This window comes from Martes martes, assembly GCF_963455335.1.
Source record: "Martes martes genome assembly, contig: scaffold_413, whole genome shotgun sequence".
In the NCBI taxonomy this organism is placed as follows: Eukaryota; Metazoa; Chordata; class Mammalia; order Carnivora; family Mustelidae; genus Martes; species Martes martes.
The window spans coordinates 24004-32822 of record NW_027666448.1 but is presented as its reverse complement, the minus strand read 5'-3'; the positions used below and the strand labels follow the sequence as shown (position 1 = coordinate 32822).

General features: G+C 43.7%; 1 pseudogene across 1 annotated transcript; it reads right to left on the bottom strand.

Moving 5' to 3' along the window:
* Positions 1 to 3304: 3304 nt before the first annotated feature.
* LOC308338015 (small ribosomal subunit protein uS13-like) lies at positions 3305 to 3756 on the bottom strand (annotated as a pseudogene). The gene has a single exon. The product of its transcript is annotated as a small ribosomal subunit protein uS13-like (transcript).
* Positions 3757 to 8819: the final 5063 nt, after the last annotated feature.

The window sequence follows — 8819 nt, the reverse complement described above, 5'->3', positions numbered from 1 at the left end:
TGATCCCAGGACCCTGGGACCATGACTTGAGCTGAAGGCAGAGGCTTTAACCCACTGAGCCACCCAGTTGCCCGTACTGTATTTTTTTAAAGATTTACTTATTTTGAGAGAGAGAGAGAGAGAGAAAGAGAGAGAGCACGAGTTGGTGGAGGGGCAGAGGGAAAGGGAGAAAATCCATCAGAGCATGGGAGAGGCTCCCACAGAGAATGGAGCCCTATATGGGGCTCAATCCCAGAACCCTGAGATCATGACCTGAGCCAAAACCAAGAGTGGGTCACTTAACCAACTGAGCAACCGAGGCGCTCCTCACATGTATTTCTGAAGTATTTACAGCAGTATAAACATATCTTCATTTTATGCATGTATATGTACACACCACACATAAATATATGAATGGCAGCATAGAACACATACGACTATACACCTTGATGTTTTTTCACTTTACCAATATATCTTGGGAGATTTTTAAAAGATTTTATTCATTTGCTGGGGAGAGAGACAGTGAGAGAGCGAGCTATTGGGCTCCCTGCTCAGCAGGGAGTCTACTTCTCGTTCTGACCCTCTCTCCTCTCGTGCTCTCTCTGAAACGAATTTTTTTTTTAAATAGTTTTTTTTTTTTAAGATTTTATTTATTTGTCAGAAAGAGAGAGAGCGAGAGAGGGAGCACAGGCAGGCAGAGGCAGAGGGAGAAGCAGGCTCCCCGCTGAGCAAGGAGCCTGATGCGGGACTCGATCCCAGGATGCTGGGATCGTGACCTGAGCTGAAGGCAGCCGCTTAACCAACTGAGCCACTCAGGCATCCCTGAAACGAATTTTTTTAAAAAAGATTTTATTTATTTGACAGAGAGAGACCCAGCAAGAGAGGGAACACAAGCAGGGGGAGTGGGAGAGGGTGAAGCAAGCTTCCTGCCAAGCAGGGAGCCCCATACTGGGCCTGACCCCAGTATCCTGGGATCGTGACCCAGGCAGACGCTTATCCACTGAGCCACCCAGGTGCTCCATTCTGGACTCTATTCCTTTAACAAAACCCTGCCCCTTTCTGCATGAGAATTTGACTTTTTATTATACTTGTTTCTCTGGCACCCTGATAACTATGGTGTCATCTGTTAACATTTGCGAATGGTAAAAGTGACCTGATTTGTAAAATGCATCTGAACCAGAACTGTATCTGGTGGGGACACTATACTTGGAAGCTTCCAAATGTAGTAACATAACTAGGTAGCTCTTCAGGAACTTTGGAAGCTATACTACAGAGTTGTTACAAAAGATACTGGGTACTGAAACATAAAACTTTCACGAAGAGCCTGAACTTGCACACTGCAGATTTCATCATTTTTGCACAGGTTGTACTGCTGTGAGGACTACTGCACGAACTTGTGGAATGCCTGAACTTGCCCTACTGCATGTTGCTTCCCACCCTATATTTTCCTAAGAGAATATGCCAAATGTGAACTATTTTTTAACATTTTATTTCATATTGGGTTTTTTTTTTTTAAGATTTTATGTATTTATTTGACAGACAGAGATCACAAGTAGGCAGAAAGGCAGACAGAGAGAGAGGAGGAAGCAGGCTCCCCACTGAGCAGAGAGCCCGATGCGGGGCTCGATCCCGGGACCCCAGGATCATGACCTGAGCCGAAGGCAGAGGCTTTAACCCACTGAGCCACCCAGGCGCCCCTAACATTTTATTTCAGAGAGAGAGCACAAGCCAGGGGAAGAGCAGAAGGAGAGGGAGGGAGGGAATACCTCTAAACTCCCTGCTGAGCACAGAGCCCCACACGGGGCTTGATCCCATGACTCAGAGATCACGACCTGAGCTAAAGTCAGACGCTTAACTGACTGAGCCACCCAGGCACCCCCTAATACAATTTTCTATGTCTGAATGTTTGCTAGAATTAAAAAAAAAAAAAAAAAAAAAAAAAAAGAGCACACGGGAGGGCCTGAGGGAGACTCTCAAGCCTTTTTTTTTTTTTTTTTTCAAAGATCCCATTTATTTATTTGACAGAGGGAGATCACAAGTAGGCAGAGAGGCAGGCAGAGAGAGAGGGGGAAGCAGGCTTCCTGCTGAGCAGAGAGCCCGATGTGGGGCTCGATCCCAGGACCCTGGGATCATGACCCGAGCCGAAGGCAGAGGCTCTAACCCACTGAGTCACCCAGGCGCCCCTCAAGCCGACTTTTGGCAGCCTGATGTGGGCCTTGATCCTACCACCCAAAAGATCATGAGCTGAGCTTAACCGAATGCACCACCTAGGCACCCCTGAATGTTGCTGGAATTTTTAAAAAAGATTTGAGAGAGAGCATGAGTGGGGATGGGTGGAACAGAGAGAGAGAATAGCAGACTTCCCACTGAGCACAGAACCCAACTTGGGGCTCAATCCCAGGACCCTGAGATCACAACCTGAGCCAAAATTGAGTCTACCGCTTAACTGACTGAGCCACCCAGGTGCTCCTGTTTGCTGGAACTTAAGAGGACACCTTGATTGTTGTAGCAGAGCATTCCCAAACTCACTGAGTTTCAAAGTTAGGGTAAGGATTGGAATATTTATATTAGGCTTCCCATTCAGTGGTATACAAATGGATTCAGGATCCATGTATACAAGACAAGTATTTATTTTCTTCGATTCTTGTACTTAATTATTAATAGATGCCTGGCTGGTTCATTCTGAAGTCAACTCTTGATTTCATGGTCCTGAGTTTGAGCCCCACATTGGGCAGAGATTACTTAAAAACAAACTTAACATGGGGCACCTGGGTGGCTCAGTGGGTTAAAGCCTCTGTCTTTGGCTCAGGTCATGATCCCAGGATCCTGGGATCGAGCCCCACATTGGGCTCTCTGCTCAGCGGGGAGCCTGCTGCTTCTTCTCTGTCTGCCTCTTGGCCTACTTGTGATCAGTCAAATAAATAAAATCTTAAAAAAAAAAAAATCTTAACCAAAAAATTAGTGTAAACAACCGTAAATAATCTTGAGGAACCAGAACATATAAACAATAATTTAAATTTTTAAAATTGTACTAAAAGTTTAATTACATTTGTATGGGTGCCTGGGTGGCTCAGTCTTTAGGCATCTGTCTTTGGCTCAGGTCATGATCCCAGGTCCTAGATCGAGTCCCACCCTGGGCTCCCTGCTCAGCAGGAAGCCTGCTTCTCCCTCTCCCATTATCCCTGCATGTATTCTCTCACTGTGTCTCTGTCAATAAATAAACTTAAAAAAAAAAGTTTAATTACACTTGAACCTTCACAAAGACATTAATGAAAATAACTTTTTTTAGGTGTATAAACTATTTTATTAACAGACAAGGCCTACAGATTTATTTCTTCTTGGACACATTCGCAGTGTGGCCCCAGAACCCTATGGTGTGCTGGCCTCGTACACAAAGTCCCCCAAAGTGGTGCTGCCCTCTGTGGGCCCTGATCTTCAGTCTCTCCAGGTCTTCACGAGGTTTGCTGTCCAGGCCACTGGCCAGGACCTGGCTGTACTCTCCATCCTTCACGTCCTCCTGTTTGTTCAAAAACCAGTCTGGGGATCTTATACTGGCGAGGATTCTGCATAATGGTGATCACAAGTTCCACCTCATCCTCAGTGAGCTCCCCGGCCCTCTTAGTGAAATCGGTCTGCTTTCCTTAACACCACATGAGCTTATCTTTGCCCCACACCCTTAATTGCAGTGATGGCAAAGGCTATTTTCCGCCACCCATCGATATTAGTGTTGAGTACTCGCAAAATGTGCTGGAACTTCTCAGGGATCACTAGAGACATGGCAGCGGCCCCAGTGGCAGCGTGTATGCCTCCTGTGGAAGAGCTGAAAATAACTTTTAGATTATATATTTTTATTTATTTTTAAAATGTTTTAACCATTCTTGGTCTTTCATTTTTTTTTTTTTTAAAGATTTTATTTGACAGAGACACACACACCAAGAGAGGGAACTCAAGCAGAGGGAGTGGGAGAGGGAGAAGCAGGACTCCTGCCAAGCAGAGAGCCCGATATGGGGCTTGAACCCAGGACCCTGGGATCACGACCCGAGCCGAAGGCAGACGCCCAACACTGAGCCATGCAGGCACCCCCAAAAGATTTTTAAGTAACTTCTATACCCAATGTGGGTCTTAAAACTAACAACCCCACAATCAAGAATCCCATGCTCTACTGGGGCACCTGGGTGGCTTAGTTGTGTCTGCTTTCAGCTTGGTCATGATCTCAGGGTCCTGGAACTGAGTGCTTCATCAGGCCCCGCTCAGCAGGAAGTCTGCATGTCCCACTCCCTTTGTCAGTCCTGCTCCCCCGCCCCATGCTCATGCTTTCTCTCAAATAAATAAATAAAATCCTTTTTTTAAAAAAAAATTTTATTTATTTGAGAGAGACTGAGCAGGAGAATGAGGGGAGAGGTCAGAGGGAGCAGCACACTCCCTGCTGGGCAGGGAGCCTGACGTGGGACTTAATCCCGGGACTCCAGAATCATGGCCTGAGCAGAAGGCAGTTGCTTAATCAACTGAGCCACCCTGATGCCCCTGTAAATAAAATTAAAAACAAAAAAAAATCCTATGGTCTATTGACTGGGCCAGCCAGGCACCCTGAAAATAATTTTTTCAAAGATAGACTTCTACACCCAACCTGGGTTTCAAACTCACAGAGATCAAGAATTGCATGTTCTATCAACTGAGCCAGCCATGCGCCCCCTCAAAAATAACTTTTAATGTACAGTACTCAGAAAACAAAATTCATGTCTTTCAAAAAAAGAACATTTTCCACTGTGACTTCTCTGCACTTGATTTTGTAAATATCAGAATGCTTCACTTATCTGACATCAGGGATCTCAGTGTTCCATATAAATGAACTTTCAAGGTGACTTAAGACCCAATCCTTTCGTAATTGTTATATTGTCACTTCTCTTCCTTTATTAGAGGGTTTTTTAACAAAAGTGATTCTTAACCCTTTTATAGGATCATCATGATTGAACATACTTCAGCTTATACCTTACCTTTTATATACTCCTTTTATACTTTAGCTCTTTAGTTTAACTTGATGTAACTTTCTGATTGGGAATTTATTTATGGACCCTACCACTCTTTTTCCTGTTACTATCCCCATTCATTCATTTGCACAAACATTTATTGGGCATTTACTCCATGTCAGGCACTGTTCTGGGCACCAATGGTACAGCAAGTCATTAATCAAGTTACCTCACTGGTTACCTAATCATTTGGCAACCATCAAATGACAGGATACACCAGAGAGAAATAATACCAAATTAGATGTGTGAATCTTTATTTTAGGGAGTTTGATTTTTTATTATGTCTTTGTGTGTGGTAAACTACACATATTTACCATTTGTAACAGTGCATTGATCTGTGGCATTAAGTATTCACACTGTGCAAACTTCACTACCATCCATCTCCCAACAAACACCCCATTCTCTCCTCTATACATACTTTGAATTTTCTCAAAATGAGTGGTCAGAGGGGCACGTGGGTGTCTCCATGAGTTAAGCATCTGCCTTTGGCTAGTCACGATCTCGGGTTCTGGGATGGAGCCCTGTGGTGGGTTCCTGGCTCAACGGAGTCTATTTCTCTGTCCCCGCTCCTGCCACCCGCCTGCACCCTCTCAAATAAAATCTAAAAAGTAGGCTCCATGCCAAACATGAGGCTTGAATTCACAATCCTGACAATCAAGAGTCAACAGGCGCCACCAACTGAGCCAATCAGGTGCCCCTAGATCCTCTTTTGGATAGTCTCATTTCCCCCAAATCTGTCAATTTTATTCCCAACTCATTAAAATTATGCCAGTTACACTTCCTGCACCAAGGGAGTATCCTCTCAAATTTATGAAGAAACAGTATTTGTAAACGTCTGAAAATTATGCCATGAAAAATTATCCCTGAATTAAGTTGGATTCCACAGCACAGTATAGCATGGGGACTCATGACTGTTGAGCAACAGCTTTTTATGACCATGCGTGGATTTCTTAAGTGGATAGGTTTTTAGGGATCAATTACAAGTGTACACAAGAATTAGTGAATCATTTCAAGTATACAGGATTCCACAGTATCTTTGTACTAACATCTTATAGTCTTACTTTACCCCTCAGTTCCATTAGCTTTTTTAAAGTAAACTCTACACCCAACGCAGGGGTTGAACTCACAGCCCTGAGATCTAGAATCACATATTCCAAGTCAGCCACAAGTTCCTCCATTAGTTCTTTTTATCTTGTAATACAGTTTTTGTAAAGTGTTACTTTAATTTCATCTTGGAACAATTTTGTGCTGTAAATAATGAAGAGTGTATCTTATTTTCCTTTAGTAAGACTGCAACACTTTTTGTTTCAGGAAAATACCTCCCTCTCATATACTGTTGGTGGGAGGTTAAGTTGGCAAAGCTTGTTATTCCACTTGCCCATGTTTGCTTTCTTGGAAGTTAGTTTCCTTGTTTTCTGTATTCATGACTCCCATCTTTGGTACATTTCTCATCTTACCTTTCAATGTGTACTTCATAATACAAAAATGCACCGTTTTTGACCGTTTAATCCAATTAATCTTGGATTACTTGTGTGGGAAAAAGAAAATTCATACACCGAAAGGAAAGACAACTTTTTTTTCTTTTTTTAAATAGGCTCACCTAGTGTGGACATTCACACAATTTAACACATCTAAGCCTAATTTAAAATTCTTAAGCCTAATATCTATCCTAGTATCTAACACATAACATTACACATATACAACGACTTCTGATAGCAGCTCCCCTTTCTCCCATCCAAGTACTAACCAGGCCCGACCCTGCTTAGCTTCCGAGATCAGACGAGATCGGGCGCGTTCAGGGTGGTATGGCCGTAGACAGCAGCTCCCCTTTCTATAAAGGCATTTACCTCTTGACTGCTGAAGCCACACTTCCCAACCTCTTCCTCTTTCCCCAGCAACATCCAGCCTTTGGTTATTACCTTTGTCCTCTCAGGCCTCCTTTCTCTCCAACATTTCAGGTATTCTAGTGCTGTAAGGCCATTATATTTGCTGTTCCCTATATTTAACATGTTCCTCCAGATATTGACAAGGCTCCATCCCCCCTTTGCTAAAATTAGGATGATTCAGATAATCTTAATCTGTTCCCTATTTTTCTACTTATTCATATATCATTAAGGTTTTTTTTTTAAAGATTTATTTGACAGAGAGTGAGCAAGCGCACAAGCAGGGGGAATGACAGGCAGAGGGAGAAGAGGTTCTCCACTGAACAAGAAACCCAAGCCCCAACCCCAACCCCCGGGATCATGACTTGAGTCAAAGGCAGACGCTTAACTGGCTAAGTCACCCAAGTGCCCCAAAAATAAAATCTTTAAAAAAAAGGGGGGGGGGCGCCTGGATAGCTGTGTTGGTTAAGCATCTGACTCTTGGTTTTGGCTCACGTCATGATCTTGGGGTCATGAAATTGCGCCAAGTACCAGACTCTGCAGTCAGTGAGGAGTCTGAGATTCTCCCTCCCTCTACCTTTGCCCCTCACCCTGCTCTCTAAATAAAAATAAGTAAATAAATAAAAACAAAGAAACCTGAGGCACTTTAATCTCACAATTATAATAATAATATAATAATCCCATCAGTCTATGACATAGATAATAATTTAATTCTTTCCCCATTGCTTTGAGGGAGAAAAACAAAGGAGCTCCTACACCCTTTTATAAAAGTCACCTGAAACAACCCACCTCTTTACTAAAATACCCTCACCTTATACATTAGAGTTGTCAGAGTATGTTTTCTATTACACTGTCGGTTTTAAAGGATTTATTCATTTGAGAGAGAGAGAGAGAGAGAGAGAGCGCGCGCAAGCGCACACGCATGTGCACGGGGGAGTAAGGGAGGGAGAAGCAGGCTCCCCACTAAGCAGGGAGCCCGACATGGTCCTTGATCCCAGGATCCCGGGATCATGACCGGAGCCAAAGGCAGACACCCAACTGACTGAGCCACCCAGGCACCCAGAGTGGGGGCTTCTTAAAGACATAAACTGTATTATTTATCTTTAGTTCACCATGGTGCCTGGTACTGAACATTCTCAATATCGACAACTAGGCTGACAGAAGAAGGAAGGGGAAGGGGCGCCTAGGTGCTCAGTCAGCTGAGTGTCTGTCTTTAACTCGGGTCATGATTCCAGGACCCTGGGTTCAAGCCCTACGTCAGGCTCTCTGCTCAGTGGGGAGCCTGCTTCTCCCTCTCCCTGCCACTCTCCCTGCTTGTGCTCTCAAATAAATAAAATCTTAAAAAAAAAAAAGAAAAGGGGAGGAAAGAAAAACAAGGATTTTTAATATTTTTTCAAATATTATATTTATTTATTTTTTTAAAAGATTTTGTTTATTTATTTGACAGATCATGTAGGCAGAGAGGCAGGCAGAGAGAAAGTGGGAAGCAGGCTACCTGCCGAGCAGAGAGCCCGATGCGGGGCTCAATCCCAGGACTCTGGGATCATGACCTGAGCCGAAGGCAGAGGCTTTAACCCACTGAGCCACCCAGGTGCCCCATATTTTTTCAAATATTTTAGTTGAGAGAGTGTGCGCATGCACACCTGAGCAGGGAGAGGGGCAGAGGGAGAGGCAGATGACTCCCTGATGAGCAGGGAACCCCATGCGGGCGGGGCTCAATCCCAGCACCCTGGGATAAGGACCTGAGCCAAATGCAGATGCTTAACCAAATGAACCACACAGGTGCCCCAAAACAAGGATTTTTAAAGACTAAGAGAAAGAAATATATTGGGTATAAGCAAAAATATCAGGAAAAGGACTGGTTCCCAAGTCAATCCAGTTATATAAGTTATATATATTTTTCTCATTCTACCACAATAAAGAAAACAGT